At 47.4% G+C, this 17,490-nt stretch overlaps 1 protein-coding gene across 1 annotated transcript in view; it reads right to left on the bottom strand.

The window, feature by feature from the left end:
* The window catches only part of IGDCC3 (immunoglobulin superfamily, DCC subclass, member 3), a 90,358-nt gene that overhangs the window by 67,847 nt on the left and 5,021 nt on the right, over positions 1–17,490 (bottom strand). The window lies entirely within an intron of this gene.

The following is a 17,490-nucleotide window of genomic DNA, read 5'->3' as shown; positions in this document are numbered from 1 at the left end:
GGAATGAATTCCTCTCCAGTCATAGCAGAACAGCTCAAACAGGACATTGAAGCCTTTCACATTCCACATCAGCTCCGCCACAGAGCTCTGGACTGTCTCAGCACCACTCTACCCCTCCTGTTCCTTCTAGTCCCTTCCAAATAATAAACGTGATAACATTCACCTGCTCTACCAGCCCTGCAAGAATTCCCTGGCTAATCTTAGCATAGCCCTTGTAGATGGAGGATTGTTCTCAGCTGGAGCTGTGCTGACACATGCCAGCTGGAGGTCTGTCCCATGAAAGGGCAGGTGTTGCTCAGGTCTATGTTCAATGCTTAGGAAGCAAGCTTGAAAAATGAGGTTATGGACACAGCATGGTGCTGCACATGAACTAGTAAAAAGAGCTTTATTTCTGCTTAGTTGATGCAGCCCTGAGTGACTGGCTGATTACTCCATCTATATACAGTAAGACTACACTATAAATACGTCAGTGTCATGTCAAACAAACCTCAGAAGTGGTAAGTACAAGGTGAGAGTCTGCAATGCAAAAACAATCACTTTTTTTTTGCTGGTATCTGCTAAGTACTTTGGCTAAATGTCTAAACTGTTAGAAGAAAGAGCTTCAAAGTGCCCGTCCCTTAACACAGCACACACCTCAGAGATGTAGGCAACGTGCTAGCCAGGAAAAGCTGTCTGCAAAACTCACTATATTCTTACTGAAACCATTCAGCAAGTCACAGCAGATATACTAGAAAGTCTCCTGGATTTCTTCTAAAGCCTCCCTATCTAAGAAAGGCTTCAAAGGACCTCAGTACTAAATCCCAGGTAGCCACAAGCACCCCAGCTAAAAAGCCCTGTGGCCCCAAAATGTACAGATGGCTCCCAAACAAACACAGGGCAGGCTGAAATGTCCTCACTCAGCAAAACTCCATTAAACTCCTGACCCTTTTCATTTAGATAAATGAGGTCTGCCTGTCACTTTACCTTGCCACCTTTCCACTTAAAACTGAGAAGGAAGCAGCTGCTTAATTATCATCCATCATGGTGTTCACAGGTCTTGGTGTAAGGAGTAAGCAGTCTGCTGCTTCCTTCCAGCAATCCGGGGTGACATCCTCCTCCCCCTGCAGGGACACATGCTGCTGAAGTCCCTGGAGGGATGCCTGCATATTGCTGCAGGGGACAGAGGGACAAAACTCCAGGTGTGAACAGAGGGCTTTGCTAGAAGCTCATCTCCTAACCTCCACATCCCAAAGCAGCCAGATGCCCAAGTCAAACACCTACAGCTGCAAGGTCTATGTGATCTCTGTATCTCTGGTTAAGCTTTAAGACTGTATCACTCTCAGCCAAGGTAACTCATCCACTCCAGTTACAGACTCAGGAATAGAGGACTGTACAGTCAGAAACCCTGTACTCTATTAGACCTGCATAAACCCCTGTTAGCTGGGGAGAGGCTGGGTGGTGGATGAGCAAAACTGGCTGTGTTACAGGGCATGTTCTTTGTTATTGCTGGAGATTTTCCTGCCATGAATTGCAAAACTTCCAAATCAAGGAGCACTGAAAGGTTTCAGGAGGAAAAAAAAAGAAGACAAAAAAATTATTAAAAAACCTCAAAACAACCCCCCCAAAAAACAAGTATGTTTAAAAAAAAATAAATGAATAGCCAGAGTTCAAATCACTCATTGAGGACCAGCAGCTACCAGGTGACTCTGTCACAACCTGTAGTACCCCAACAGTAAATTATACGTATACACATAGTGGTACTTCCAGTCTCTTTTCAACACAAGACCAAGTAGGATTTAACACAACCATGAGCTCTCCTGGTCCTTCTCCCTGTAGGACAGGTACCGATTCTCAGCTGGGAGGCAACCAGCGGGAAGCAGTTTGCACTTATGCTAGCTTTGTCCAAGAACAAAACTATATGAACAGCCAGTCTTCTTCAAGCTCTGTTCACACCCCTTGTGCCTTCCTAACATTTTGCATCATCAGGAAAATGTTTAAACCCTCTTCAGTAAATGGTCCCTTTTGGAACTGGTGCTGAGACCAGTCTGTTTTCCCACTTGACACACATTTGTGTGGGTTAGCAGGAATCACATCCTGCTCTGGTCTGCCAGACATCAGGGTAAGGGTCCAGCCTCATGCAAGCTTCAGTTTACTGAGCTTTTGTCATATCTGCCTATGGTCCATCCTGTCCCCAGAGACTCTTTAGTCAAGTTGCTTTATCCAAAACACTGCAGCCATCAAAAGCTATCCAGCTTCTCCAAGGAAGACTGGAAGAGAAAGAAGTATCTCTTGGAGAAAGCCAGAAAGAAAGGCACCCTGGCACACCAGAGCAGTGCTGCCATCAGACCCCAGAAGGACAAGAGCTCCTTGTCCTAGGTGGATCCACAGTCTGTTGCACAGGGGGTCATCTGATCCCACCTTTTACCAAACCACAGCTCCTGCAAACAGGAATGCAAAGCATTGCATCTTGCAGCATTACTTTTCCCCATCTCAGGCAGGAGTTACTACAAGGAGCACTAATGAGGAATAAGAAATCCCCAAGGTGCTGAGATTGTCTAAATAAATCACACTCGGAGGCACGATTCCGCTGTTCTTGTTCCCACCTGACAAGACACTCGGCATCTTTTCTCCAGTGAAAATACAGCAAATCTCCAAGTGAGAAATAGCAACAGATTAGACCCCTCAGGAAAAAGATAAAATGGACTATTGGCTGTTTAAGAGTCCTTGATTTGAGGAGGATGGGATTGTGGTTCAATTTTATCAGCTGTTCAATAGGTACATTTAATGAACTACATTGCTGGCGGTCTCTCGACTCAGATGGGGATTAGCATTAAACTGGGAGAAAACAAAGCAATTTCATGGAAAAAAACACATGACTGGAGCAAAGTGGAACAGAGACCACTTTGACCTCCACACTATCATGGAAATTTCTAGCTGAACCCATAAAAAGAGTCCACAGATACCCTGGATTAAAAAATAAAATCCCCCAAAGTCACCTTGAAGCAATCCCCCATTTATTGCCCATTACAAACTCCTGGTTGTGTAAATTGGATTCAAATGAACGTATTTACATTTGCAGCAGGAACCTCAAGTCAGGCTGTCAAGATGTCACTCTGTCACTCATGTTTTCACTGCACCCCGTCACAACACTGAGACGTTTCTCCCCCACCCCCACCTCAACAGCCTCCTTGGACACAAGGGAATGAGTGGCAGGAAGGAAGGATGGCTGCTGGGAGGGTGTCTCCTAAGGATGCTCTAGTGGAAAAGTGTTATTTGCCTGCGAATTCTGGCACGCCAGGCTCTTATTGTCATTGGCTTCCAGTGAAGCACTGCCAGGACACAAAAAGTCAATTTACATCGGGATTTTCATTGACTCACTACCCCTCATTCCTCACGTTTTTGGGGCAACTTATTCCAAAAGCTGGCACTGGCCATATGTGGAGTTTTCACATAAGTGTTCCTCCTAATTAATGGCATGCCAGGATGGAGAGTAAATTACAGTGGGCCAGGAGTGTGTTCACTGTGAAAAGAAGTGTGTGATTAATCTGGAACAATCTATTGTATGTCAACAATTGCATGACTCCTCTCATTTTCTTTATAAAAAAAAAAGCCCAGAGGGGAAAAAAAAACAACAACAAAACAAGTCTTTAAAACCAAACAGTGTAGTGCCATAAAATCCTGCTCTTCCTAGTGAAGTTTCTGAAGGCAGTAAAAATCTCCAAAATGAAAATAAATTCCAAGTAAGACCAAGATTTACCACTCAAGACAAAACATTTGAGGGAAAACACCAGGAAGTTACTAGTTTTTTCTTTGGAATAGGATGCTAATGGTGCAGTGGAGATGAGGACTATATAAATGAGGAATAAGCTTGGATCCAATCTACAGCACAGGAATTAACATCAATATTCCAAAGGATGTGCCAGTCTTCCGAGCTACGCTGCCACCTCTCAGGACCTGAGTTTCACTTGCTCTCAGGAAAAATGCCCCCAAATCCAGAACTGCTAGGATGGGGTAAGGTCTTCTGGCTCCTGCCCAGCTGCCTACCATGCCAGAGCAATCTGGTAGCCTTCCTGGGCCCTATGCCATGAAGACAAGCTGGAAAGCAAGATACTTAAAAGTCTCCAAAACCAGGAGACAACCCAAGATACCTCTTAGGAATGATGTGTAACCCCAGATTCTGACTTTAGCTGCTCCCAATCCAAAGATGGAAGCACATGGCATGTATCAGAACATCCCATGTTTTACTACTGACTATTAAAAGAATACTTATTCTCCATACCCATATCTTGCCCTTTTCTCTGAACCAGCTGGTTTGGACCCTGTCGGAGTCAGAAGACTGTGTTAACCAGAGCTGACGTACTAACCCATCAACTTTCCACTCCTCAGAGATGTTCTCCTCAAGCTCATTATCCAAACCCTAAACTGCAACCTAACAACATACCTTCACTCTGCATACCCACAGGAAAAGGGAGGAGAAAAAAATAAAATAAAATTCACAAGCCCACAATCTAATTCGGAAAAAAAAACACCTTTCCATCCTGAAGTGTTTGTTGGTTTTCATCCTGCAAAATGTATCCCCGTGTTCCTTCCCTGCCCAGTGCTGGGACTGCCATTCCACTGCTTCCATCACGTGCCAGAAGTGATCAGCATTAGGCCTTCCTAATGTGTCTCAGAAACAATAGCAATTACAGAGTCGACCATTCATATCTAAAGGCTTACCAGACTACAACTTCCCTCAGGAGGCTAAAGACATTTCATCGAAGCAATTATATTTATGTAGCATTAAAGTACTTGCTTTAAAGCCACGGCAGTTACCTTTTTGCATTAGAAGCTGAGCAGTAACGAGGAGCCCTCTCACCCCATCCAAGCTCCTCTGAGCATATTTTTTGCCTCTTTAAAGCCTGCTAAAAGACACGCGTTGGGTTTTTTGCTGCCTCCGTTTTTTAATGCTATTACACTCCCTTACCCGAGTGATCTGACATGCAGATTGGAGCCTATTTACATGACAAGGAACCAAAATGGAAGTTCATCAGTTTATGCAGTTTTCCCAGCTCTCATGGTGTCATCAAGGACCTTGTGATGTCTGGCAATGCCGTGAAGCCTCAACTTTCAGTCTTTCACAGCTCTGTCAACCTTAGCTCTTGTTATGTTAAAAGCAAGATGTGTTCAAGCTTTTTTTTTCTTCACGAATCACAAATGCTAGAAACATGACTTAAGTGTATCCTAACAGCTAAAAGTCAATAGACAACCGAAAGGAACTAATAAGTTGTGATTTTTCTAATGTCAAGAACTCAGAACAAGTGTTAAGATTTCAGGAGGGAAAAGACAGCTCCACTCGGTTTTTTTAGTGCTGGAAGCTGGCAATATAGTACATTATTTATTTTCTACTTTTCCTCCCTTTTTTCCTACAGGAAGCAAAATGCCTCCCTAGAAATACTCCACTGATAAATTTCAAAGCACACATCAAAAACTTGGACTGTGAAGCCTTGGTGTGACACGTCAAATCTCTGCCATTCAACAACTGATCATATCCTCCCTTTGAGCTGCACCAGCTGCATCCCACCAGCACGCCTGGCTGGCTCGGGATGACAGTGGCAAGTTCAGCAACTGGGATCCCAGCTTGAAAAGACTTTTCCTCCAAAGCAAACGGTGCACCTAGCCCTGAGATGCAGGGAGGGGCTTTTTAGTGCCTGAAGCACTAACAAGAAGAATGGATTCCTTGTGTCTGACCAACATTTCCTCAATCTGAGCTCTCCACCTTCACTGAAGCACTAAGAGGAACAGATTCCTTTGCTTGACCAAAATTTCCTTGGTTCTGAGCTCTCCTTCCTGAAGTCTTTCTGTTGGAGAGCAAGAGAGCTCGCTGTTGGAGAGCTGATGCTTCCCAGCTCAGGACCCCAAAGGACTACCCTCTTGTCCTTTTTGGGTAGGAAACCAGCAGCCTGAATTTTGCAGCTGGCAGAGCATCTTGCAGACACACAACCTAACACGATCCCTCCTGCCTGGGCCCTTCTGAGGATGCTGCAGGCTGGACTGGCTCCCGGCTGCCCCCCCCCCATTCCGGCCCCCCTTTGATAAACTTGTTGCCATGGCAGGAGTGGAAGCATGTGCGGCGCTCCCGACATGGCGGGAGTGGCAGCACGGAGCGCCGGCTGCTCCTCCACAACGGCTTTTTGTTGTTCCTTTCTCACCCAGGCAGGCAGCCCTGCCACAATGCACCCATCTCCTCACATGTTGGAGCAGCCTGGCAAAATCCAGCTGACCGTAAAGCACTGTGGCTGAGGGCCCAACGCCCCATTTCTCTGCTGCAAACTGAGCCTCTTCCCTGCCCGCTACAGGGCAGGGCATGGGAAAGCAAACCTCACCACCAAGGACAGGACATAAAGAGATGCCAAAATTTTGAGGCCAATACAGAGAAGGAAAATCTAAGTGAGGGGAAATAGCATCACTCAAAAAGGAGGTTGTCTGCAGCTACTTATTTCCTCACTGCTGCTGGGATGTTTGTCACAGGACAGGCTTAGCTCGGCTGCTGGGTAGTGCCCCTTAAAATTCCCTTACAGCTCTGATTAGCCTTGCTAAAACTAAGGGCATCTCTCATTCGTACACTAATTAACGGCAGGCTCAGAAGAGTTTGGGATCCCTCGTAGCTGCAGAATTTAACAAGGACAAATACAAAGGTGGACTTAAAAATAAAAGCAATGCTCCTTCCTGAGCAGCGGTTTCAGTGCCTTGGAGATTATAAACCAGCCCTGCTCTGCGTGTCAGCAAGCCTTTCCAAAATAATGAGCCTGCTTCCGTCCCAAGCAGCTCCTGTTGCACTGGAAAAATGAGCAGAAAGGTATTATGGGCTCACACTCACCAGATGGATGTCCTGCTTTGTTCTCCACTTACAGAAAACCCTACACATACAGTTTGGATTATCTTCATTGTAATTCTAATCACCACCTCTCTATAAGGGAGGGAGGGAGGGAGGGAGGGAGGGAAGGATCCTCGACTCAGTCAGGAGAGCTAATTAAAAGTTGTGAGTCATCCAGACTTCTCCACACACTGGAAATGCTTTTGGAAGATCAGGTAATCTCTCTTTCCTAGAGAAACGTAGTTAACAAAAGAAAAATTAAGCAGGCTCCCCTTGGGCAGGGAGCTGTATAAGAACAAATCCAGTTTCCCCTGCGGGACACAGCACCATGAATCACAGAGGTGCTTCAAACTCACTTCAGATCTACCCCAGCACACGGACACAAACACCTCCCTGTGTACCCATCCCCACACTGGCTTTTAAACCCCATTGTTTAAGAGGCTTTTGCAGACGAATATATGATGGGAGTGATCTGTCTTCTCCTAAAGGAACTTCTGAGCCTTCTGGCTGGTTGGGTACAAGCTGGAATGTCTCAGAAAAGCCAAACCCAGGAGCCTCGGGAGAACCCAGAGCCAGCTGGGGGGCAAGATGTACACAGTCCCCCAGCTCCTCGGCCTCCCTGGGCTGCAGAGCGATCAGCACTGAGCAGCCTCCTGGGGGAAACGACCCCCCTGGACCCGCTGCGAGGAACAAGCAGCCGGTGCCGATAACCAGCTCTGACAGCTTCAAGCGGGGTCAGAGCCCCTGGCACCAGCTCGGCGCAGTCTGGGGGAAAAGGCCCCCAAACCCAAAGGACCTGGGGAGCACCGATGCCTCTGTCCCTGATTTCTGGAGACACAAGAGTGTCATGAGATTTGCTCGAGGTCACACGGGATGGCAATAGTGGAGCTGGGTTTCCCCAGGCATCAACCACCACGCTGCTACAGCCTGAACCCTTAAAACCAGCACCCAGGCTCTGCAATCCAAGACGTTGACAAGTCCTCGTCATTCAGAGGCACTGGTCCAGCATGCAAAGAGCCACTTCTGCCTGAGAAACAAGTGTTGCTGCTCTTTTCTGCTCCCCATAAGCAACTAGAGAGATCGGGCAGAGACCACTGCTGGAGTGGGGAAGGAGGGAGAAGGGGTCTAAGTAACTGTGTCCCCAGGCTGCCATTCGTACAGGCAGGTGGAGCCACTGCAGGTTCAGGGCTTCTTGAGGCAGCGGGAGCGCAGCTGAGCGGCTCCATGTGTGCCCTGGAGCATCACCTCCACATCCCCCTTTGCAAAGCTCTCTAATGCAGCAGCAGATTTTAAAGACAGACTTTAGCCAATGGTTATAAAATGTCTCCAAGTATTATTACCTATAGGTTCATGTGAAATACATTGCTTTTATAAAGACTTTTTCTTCTGTCTCCCCTTTTTTTTTTTTTTTTTTTGAGAGAGAGATTCAAGCTGACCCCCTTGGGGCCCCATCTCTCCTCCTGAGCATTAGGATCACTAATGGAAGATGCAGTCAGGACTTTCCCTCCCTCCCCTTTACACATTGCTGTGGGAAACCATGGTGAGCTGGACATGGTTGCTGCTCTGAGCAAACAAAGTGTCTCAGCATGTACCCTCACCTCAGCAGGAGCTTTCATGCCAGGGACCAAAGGGATGTGGCCGCATTGCCTGGCCATTCAGGGCAATGTCACAGCTGTGAGCTCAGGACAAGAGCAAACCTCTGGGATGAGGCTAAACATTCCACTGCCCTCTGGGGAAGATGCTGAGCTGGAGAAAAATAATAACTGACAAACCACACCAAGGAATGAGGGAAAATGGGGGATGGCTCCTTCTGCCTCATCATTTTGGAGATTTGGTCAGTACCATAAATCTGTTTGGATTCAAATCTACTCAGCCTTTGGAACCCCACAAGCCCTGGAGAACCCTCCTGGGAAAAGGAGATGCTCCATTTGATGCTCTTTCCTTCATGCCCAAGGCAAATCCAACCAAAAACAGGCATGATGCATTTCTGCTAACAAAATGATTTGCAAGCTGATTTTAACTGGCACAGCTTGGGGACCTAGAGATTTGTAACCAGCTTATCCGAAATACACGTTATCTCTGACTTTTTATGTGAAGACTTGGGCCAACCTGAGTCCCATTTCTTCAATGCTCAGTGAAGCCATGAACCCAAACTGCACACCCTTGGCTTTTTCTTGCCCCTCCAGCTGCATCCATGATAACCTCCTTAATCAGAGTTCACTGTTCCCCTTCTCTTTTCGACACCTCCTCCAAATCAATGTTCTTCTCCAGTCTCAGCAAAGCAGTGCAATCACTGGTAGGGCAAACTATGGCCTGAGGTGAGGATGGACACCACCCTGCTGACAGAGATGGGCAGGGAACACAGTGCTCTGAGCTCAAAAGCCACCTGCCAATTTGCAGTGCCATGCTCCAAGATGAGCAATGCAACTGAAGAAAAACAAGCTGCTGCTCCTGGCTAAAAACATCTCACAGGGATCAAACATGAAATGACCCGGCAAGTTCGCTGTCCCTGCCCATCCTGGGCACAGCAGGCAGGAAAACACTTGGGTTTTTTCCTCCATGAAGAAGCACAGAAGGATTGATCAAATACTGCGGAGTACAATGCTGCAGCTGAAGTGTGCACACACTGAGCCTGTTCTGCTACTGCAACACCGTCACTCATTTACATACCAGCAGCCTAGAACTATCTCTTTTGTACGCCCAAATTGATCCTCACTCTTAATTAGTGCTCTCAGTTGCAGCAAAATTTCATTTGTTTCTTCCAAACTTGGCCTGATCCATTGTCCCTCTCCCATGACCTGTGAAAATTAGTCATTGAGCTCAGTGACAGTGGTAAGTGCGAAATGCAGCATCAAAGGGACAAAATGGGGGCCTCTTAGGACTGACAAAAACCCACCATTAATCAAGGCATGCTCAAGAGGTGCCAACTTACTGAGGCATGTGAGCGGTGCTACCCCGAGGGCCAGCCCTCCCAAGGGAGGCTGGATACAGAGGGATGTGTGGGCGCTGGAAGACTCCCCACCAGCCCGAGGACTCCAGCCTGCCCCAGGGAGGAACAGTCTACCTGAGCATGGCTGCTGCCCGGGGAGGTGGTCTCTGCTCTGCAAGTCCTGAGGATTTGCCCACTTGCTTTCCAAAAGAGGTTAATTAGCCGAGCTTTTCCAGGCAGCTCCTTGGTTTAGAGGGTGGGGAAGGAGCTTGGCTTGTGGTACCCAACGCACTCCCTTTAACTGTCAGGATCCATGTGTATGTAGGACACCACGCCAGATCAGAAGGGAAATGTCAGCATCTCCATCTGTTTCCACAGTGAGCCTGCAGGTTCCCAGGGACAAACACACAACATGGTCCACCCAGCACTGATCCCCTGGTGCTATCCCAGGGCCAAGCAAACAGCACAGAAACTAGAGAGGTGTGGAAGCTGCAGCAAAATCACCCAGCGAATTATCCCAGGGATTGGGGCCTGAGAGCCCTGGGGGCAAACCCGTGCAACCAGGGCAGCCCCACTCAGTGGGTGAGACAGCAGAGGAGCAGCTGAAAGGACAGGGGACCAATTTTAGCTGGTGACGGCAGAGAGAGTTTCAACATCAGAAAACCAAAGCAAAAAGGTAAATCCCTGCAAAACCCAAACCTCCGCAGCAAAGCAGGGTGTTTAAACCCTCTCCTACAAATCCACATCATTAATCAGAATAACTTGGACTAGGCAAATCCAAATGACTCTCACTTTCAAGGTCCTGCATTCAGAGGCCCACAATGGAGAACAATGAGGGAGAGAAAAAGCCGAGGATCTTGACGCCGCATTCAGAAGGCCATCTGGTCCGGCCAGCACAGGCAGCGCTGGGAACGGGCAGCGTCGTGGGTTGAGGTTTAATCTGAGCCACTTATTGAGTAACCTCAGGCAAATCGTTTGACCTCCTTTTGCCTCAGTCAACCCAACTGTAAAATTGGGTTTAAAGCAAGAACCTCTCTGAAAACCATATGCTGTGCTGAGGAGGAGTGGGAGCAGCCTCCCCTCCCAGGAACAGGGCTCCAAAACTGGAGCTGAAGAGGTTGATGCCCATATGGAGCAGGGATCCAGCGTCCCTGGTGTCAGGGAGCTCTGGCTGATGGTTTTCCCGGGTCTCATCCCACCATCCCTGGGAAAGCACTTTGGCCCCCATGCCCACAAGGACTCACCTGTAAGAGGGTATTTGTGAAATCTGCCTTTGCTCATTATCACACTGCACACAGAGGCCCCAACATTCCAAGGAGGGTGCCCAAATCCTGATCTCACAGGAGGCAGAGATCAGCACAAAGTCAGTTATCTTCCTCTACACATTCTTTGCCCTTCTATTTATTTACATATTTTGCTTTTTTCAGTAACTGTGGTTACACCCATGACCAGAGCTTTGAGGCAAAGGCAGTGATGCTTTCCTTTAACTTGCTGGTTACCCACTAGACCAAAAGTATTGATTGCTCTGGTCAAATGCCCCCCGAAATCAATTCCTACTCACAGCCTTGCCAGTGAATGGTGGCAGAAACCCAGCCCCCTCTCACCTGGGCACCAGCCTTTGCCCCACACGGAGCACCCTTCTCCTCTTGGCTTGCAACAGTGCAGATAAAACACCATACCCTGCTAACATGGGTCCCCAATAAACACAAAATGGAAACTTGCTCCCCCAAAGTGCTCACAGGGATGTGCAAATGATGGCACTGACAGTAAACTCACTCTAGGTTCAGAGAGGGGAAACGGAGGCATAGCTGGTGCATGGATGTTACTGGCTACATCATGGCCAGCTGGGACCCTGGTAGGGCAGGATGACAATGAAAGCCATATATAGCCATCACACCATCACCAGCCTGCTGGAAAAACAGTCGTACAACTAGTGGCATTACAAATCCATAAGCTGAAATAAGCCTGAGTAGATAGAGCTGCTGTAGGTGACAGCACAGGAGAGATCCTGGGGTGATGACTGCGAGGAGAAGACCCAGGTAGCAGAGAACTGCCCTCCTAAAGAAAATACCAGAGGAGGGTGACCCCAACGCTTCAAGGAGAGGCTGGAGCAAAGCAGAGGCAGAGGAAGAAGCAGTGTAACAGCAGATGAAGCTGGGCACTGTGCTGTCTGCACGGAGCTGCCCACACAGTATCCACAGAGCATTGCCCTTGTGAAAGCTCAGGAGCAGCCTCGTGCTGCTGGCACAGGCTGCAGAGATGTCAGAACTTCCTCAGCTGTGCTCCAAGAGTTAATTGAGACAAATAACTCAACAGTGCTCCCATTAATGAAATTCTTCTGATATATTTCCCCTGAGCTTTCTATAAATGACTAAGTGACATTACTGCCTGCAGTGCAAGCCCCCTGTATGAGAGATAACATTGCCAGAGCTAAGGTTGGCGCATCCACGCTAGGAGCCTGGTGGAGAAGTGCAAGATGATATTTAAATAACTATCACACTGCTAAGAAATGAGCAGCCAAAAGAAATATGGTCTTATAATGTGCTCAAATCTCAGGATGAATCTTGGCTGTTAAACGCAGACACTGAAATGCAGTGGGTGGTAAGTGACAAACTCTTTTAATCCTGCAAATCTACTAAAATTCCCCATCAAATCTCTCCGATCTCCCCCTGGTGACTCCTATATTTGTACATTTGTTTTGCAGCACATGCAGGGCCAAGTACTGCAGTAGCACAGATGTGAGAGGCAGCACCATGTGAGCCAGCATGTCCTAGAGGCAGCCAGAAGGGCTGATGAAGGGAGATAACCCACTCACTCATCATATCCCCCCCTGGAAACCTCTCTGTCTTTTTGCTTTACTTAAATTCTCCTCTTTTGTTTTTGCTTTTCGTTGTTTTGTTTGGTTGGTTTCTTAGTAATTCCTCATGAGTATTTTCCCTTTCTGAGACCCACTGCTACAAGCCCAGAACTTGGGCTGGGCTGACCAGGAACCATGACAATAAAGAAACATAACTGGCATCAGGACTGAGCCCTTACGCTCAACATTTGGGCATTAAATGCAAGCAGAACCACCAAAAAGAATCGAAAGAAAATCTTGTTTGTGGATGGAGGAAACTTGGCATGAAACACCAGTGCTTAAACTGCAAAAAAATGCAAGTGACCATTAGCCTAAAGCTCCTGGGAGTAACAGGACCAAGTCCCTAAAGCTACAAACCCACACCCAGACATGTGCTTTAAAGCATCCCTTTACCTTCAGCACGTTTTCACACCACAGAAACGTGTGCTCACAAAGTATTCCACTTCCAACTGCAGAAACAGGTTCCCTTGATCTCACCACAAGCTCTAGGTAGGAAAATCAACAGCAAACCCACGTGTTTGAGGTCTGCTCTGATGTTTTGAGCAGCTCCCAATCAGCATCCAAACAGTGGCACTGCCCAGGAAATACCTTGGTGACAACTTTGGTGCCACCTTATTTAAACCTTAATTTAAAATGCTAACTTCCTAATGAGTGGAACAAAACTGTGTAAAAACATTTCCCACTCTAATCCTGGTTTGATCCCCCCAGTATGGCCTTCTTTTGTAATTACATCCCTTTGTGATCTCACTCTAATGCCTTGTATTGTGACCCATAAAATAATCAGGCCCCTTTGTCTCTCCTTAATCCTTTTAGACTTCCTTCTTGTCTCTACAGTCTTATAAATGCTGCCATTATTTGGGCTCAGCAGCTCTTCCCACCACCCCAGAGCCTGGAAAGGAGGCTGCAGGTTAAACCCTGAATATATTCTGTGCAGAGAAGCTGAAATGATTGGAAGATCTTTCCTGCTTTTAAATCCCCGCAATTCCCAACCTCCTCCCCCAGCCACACAACTTGGCAGGGAAACCAACTTTGCAAGCATGCATATGCACAAACCTCCCCCTCTATTTATACTTTGCAGATGACCTTGAGACCCTTGGCTTGAAGGTCGCAGCAGCCAGTGTGTTTGAGGGGAGAGGATGTTTGGCCCCAGGCTGGGTGAGAGGAGCTGCTGCTGCTGCTGTCTGCAGGGATCAGTGCAGAGAAGAGATATAACATCTGCCTTGTCCGGGCTATCAATCCTGCCCTCCTGCCAGCAGGGTGAGTGCCATGGATGGCCAGGCACAGTGGGATGGAGGAGCAGGATTTGGGGCTGGATGCAGAAGGGAAGGGTGTAAAGAAGCACAGAAGGGATGCATGGTGCTGAACTTGGCTACAAAACAGTCCCCCCACAGCAAAACACAACGAAGAAATCATCTTTACAGACCCAGATCTCTCCAGAGTTATTCTGAGATCCCACTGTTCTTCAAGTATTGGTCAGGTCCATTTCACCAAGCTTCAAGAAATCTCCTTGGCTCAAAGATGCACAATTGACTGGCTTTCCCTCTTTTTTTTTTTTTTTTAATATTATAGCACCAAATCAAACAGGGAAAATTGCTGCTCTCAGACCAGATACGTGCAGAGCCTGATCCGATATCCAGTTTGATGGTGATTTCCAATTAGTGGTAACTGCTTGTTATTGAGTGATATAATCAATGGATCTTACTCCACCAGCCGGGCTGTGATTTATGATGATGTGGGGCCAACTCCATCAAATTACAGCATCGGCAAAAAGGGCTGGAAATGCCATGAGACAACAGGATCACAGACAAGTCAGGCCAAGCTAAGCAAAGGGTGGTGATGAGAAGAAAGCTGGCTCTGTTTTGGGGAGTTCGCCTTCCAAAGAAGGTATCTTCATCCACTGACAGCAAAGGCATGCAGCAGCCTCTGAGAAATACAGCACAAGGGAAATACAGCTCCTCGAAGAGCTCCACAAAGACACAGCCAAGAAGTGACTCCAGAGAACACTCTGCCTCCAAAACTGATTTTAATTAAGACAGCTCGGAGTCATGAGAAATTATGAAACTGTCATTAGGATAAATAAAAAATCTATATTCAAAAACCTGATCAGATTATAAAAATATGTTACATTTCACAACCTTTTAAACTAACACACCAGGGTTTGAACAGATGCAGAAGCAGCAACTGAAAAAATTCCAATTCCAGGATGTTGGGCAGAGGGTGGAAATGCCAACGGCCTCTGCTCCACTCGGTCACGTCTAGGCTTCTTGCACACTTGTACTTGCTCAAAAGAAGGTTACACTACAAAAATATTAACATGTTCAGCACCTGACCTGCCAGTCCACAAACCAGCCACAGTCCACATCCCTCACTGAGTATCTTCAGTTAATAAGGATGACATACAGAAATTCCCCCAAATTTTAGTTAAATAAATGTAATGAGGCAATTTTTAGGATGAAGGTTTTAAGAAGTGCTCAATCCATCAGGAAACCCCAGGCAGCCTAAGCCCATCAGGGCTGCACACGCAGCATATTCTTCCAGTTAAATTTTACTCAATGCCAAGTGTTGAAGTAAATTTGAAACATAAAAATATGATATCCAGCCCCCATTTCCTGAATGCAAATATGTACATTCCTCTGAGCCAAGAAGATTATATTCCAAGCAATAATACAAAGCCAGGGTCTGTAACGGTGATGTGAGACTAACAGCCTGCCTTTGAAGACAGCAAAAAGTGCAGCAGAGCTCTCGAGGGGCTCTGGTCTGTCAGATCCCTTTTATTCCTCAATAGCACGGCCTTGATCAACTTTCAAGATTTTTGTTTGTGAAAGGGTTTTATTTCTCCTTTGCTTTTGTGTTCAGATGTCAGGCTCAGAGGGAAGAAGAGATCGACAGTGGGATGAGGTTTACCCACCAGCAGTGTTTACTCTGCTTGGCTAAGGTCTGCTCAGCTTTGGGGTATTTTTTTTTCTTTCCAAGCTGCCAGCACCCATTCCTTCACTGCACCAGTCCCCTCATCTCCAAAATGGGGATAATTACCCTCCTTCTGTGTTTGACTTGCTTATCAGGACTTGAGGCAAGGAAAATTGCTATTACTTGTCTTTAACCACCTTGAGACATGGGAGCTCCAGGGTATAACTGTGATTCATTCTTAGGAGACTTCATCTATGTTTAACCAAGCCCTAAGTGCCAGCACACGCTCCCACAGTTCAGGCACAGGGGGTTTCCCCTGCGGAGCAGGTTGCATTTACCCACAACATCCTGTTTTATTCCCATTATCCACAGGCACCTGCAGCACCCAGGCCAGGTGCCTCCTGTTTTGTGCTAGCTTCACCCAGATCTTTTCTCAGGACTGGAAAGAAACCAAGCCTGAAGCAAGAAGAGAGTACTAGGCATTTTCAACACGACCCCTTTTTCATTTTGATGCATGAAAAACTGTGGCTACAAAAGGAAATGCTACTCAGGGACACACAGCACATCACATACATATTGATGCAGGAGGCAAGATAACGGTGCTTATTGACAATCCACTATCCCAAAGGTAATTCCTCTGGCTCTCATGCCTCCTCTTTCCAGGTTCGAGAAGTTTGACATCGTGCTTGTGCACCAGACAGCTCCCAGCTCAGAAATGCCATTCACCAAAAGTGCTCCAAGGTTTAGCACCACAAGAGAGACAAGTCTGAGATCCAGCTGCTAATCTGGCAGGGACCCAAAGCCCTTGGCTCCTGGACAATGTCACTTCTTACAGGACTGAAAAGCTAGGTTTGCAGATGGCCACTTGATGCACTCAGGGATTGTTACACACAAGGGCTGGAGTGTTCCCTTGGTGGGCTGCCAGCCGGCCCTGGCACTGCAGGGAGCAGGCGGCCACACTGTGAAAGGCCCCCCCAGCCTCAGACTTCACCGTAGACTTTTCCTGCTTTGCACTAAAAGATCATGGTGCAATTTGCAAATGCAACGGAAGCAGCAGTAAGTGGCTTTCACAGAAAGAAGAGTGGTGACCATCTCCCAGACAAGCTGGAGAACCCTTCATTAGAACTTAAGAAACCAGCATCAGCCCAGGCCATGGGACCATACCAGACACCCTTACTCACACCCATATATAAAATACACCCAGCAGCAACTTCTGATTGAATACAAAAAGGATTAGTGGCTGCACCCCCAGAGCCCACAGACAGTCTGTGGGAAAAGCTGGTCACCAACACCACAGGGACAGAAACCACCATGCCACCTCAGCTCTGCTGTCAGCCCCAGGGCAAACTCCAACCAGCAACCAGAGCTGGCAAGAGGGAACACCACAGCCTGCATGGCAGCAGACCCAAGAGGACTGACTGCTCTGGCGGAGGCAATGCAACGGGCTGAGCTGGGTACCACACAGGGCTGGAGTCACAGCCTGCCCTGTAATTCTTCCTCCCCCAACTTTAAATTTCATTCCCTCACTGACATTTTCATTTCTCTCCTCCTCCAGGCTCCCCCACCAGACAATCTGTCTGGTGTTGTTAGCCTTGCCCCCAAAGGCACTGCCATGTCGGGTAGTAAATAAGACCTTGCTGCCTCCACACTGCCTGCCTTAAATAACAAAATGAAAGAAACCATGACCTTCAGAAGGTCTTTGTCTATGGTTGGAAAGTGCTGCCTGCCAAGCAGGGCCCAGCCGTGCTACACAGCCAAGGGGCTTCCAAACCTACTGCAGGAGATACACAAACCATGGACTGTTCCACTGCATGACTTTAATATAATTTACCCCTCTAGAAGGTGGCTTTTCGCTTCCTCCCTCTGAGAAGGCTGATCAGCTCTCTCTCAAATCTGGATAGCTACACAGATTAGATGCCAGTCAGATCCCCACATGAGATCCAGCTTCTCTTTTCTCTTTCC

Source organism: Chaetura pelagica, unplaced genomic scaffold, assembly GCF_000747805.2.
Source record: "Chaetura pelagica isolate M959 unplaced genomic scaffold, ChaPel_1.0 scaffold453, whole genome shotgun sequence".
In the NCBI taxonomy this organism is placed as follows: domain Eukaryota; kingdom Metazoa; phylum Chordata; class Aves; order Apodiformes; family Apodidae; genus Chaetura; species Chaetura pelagica.
Note: the sequence above shows the minus strand (reverse complement) of the source record. Positions and strands in the feature narration are given on the sequence as shown.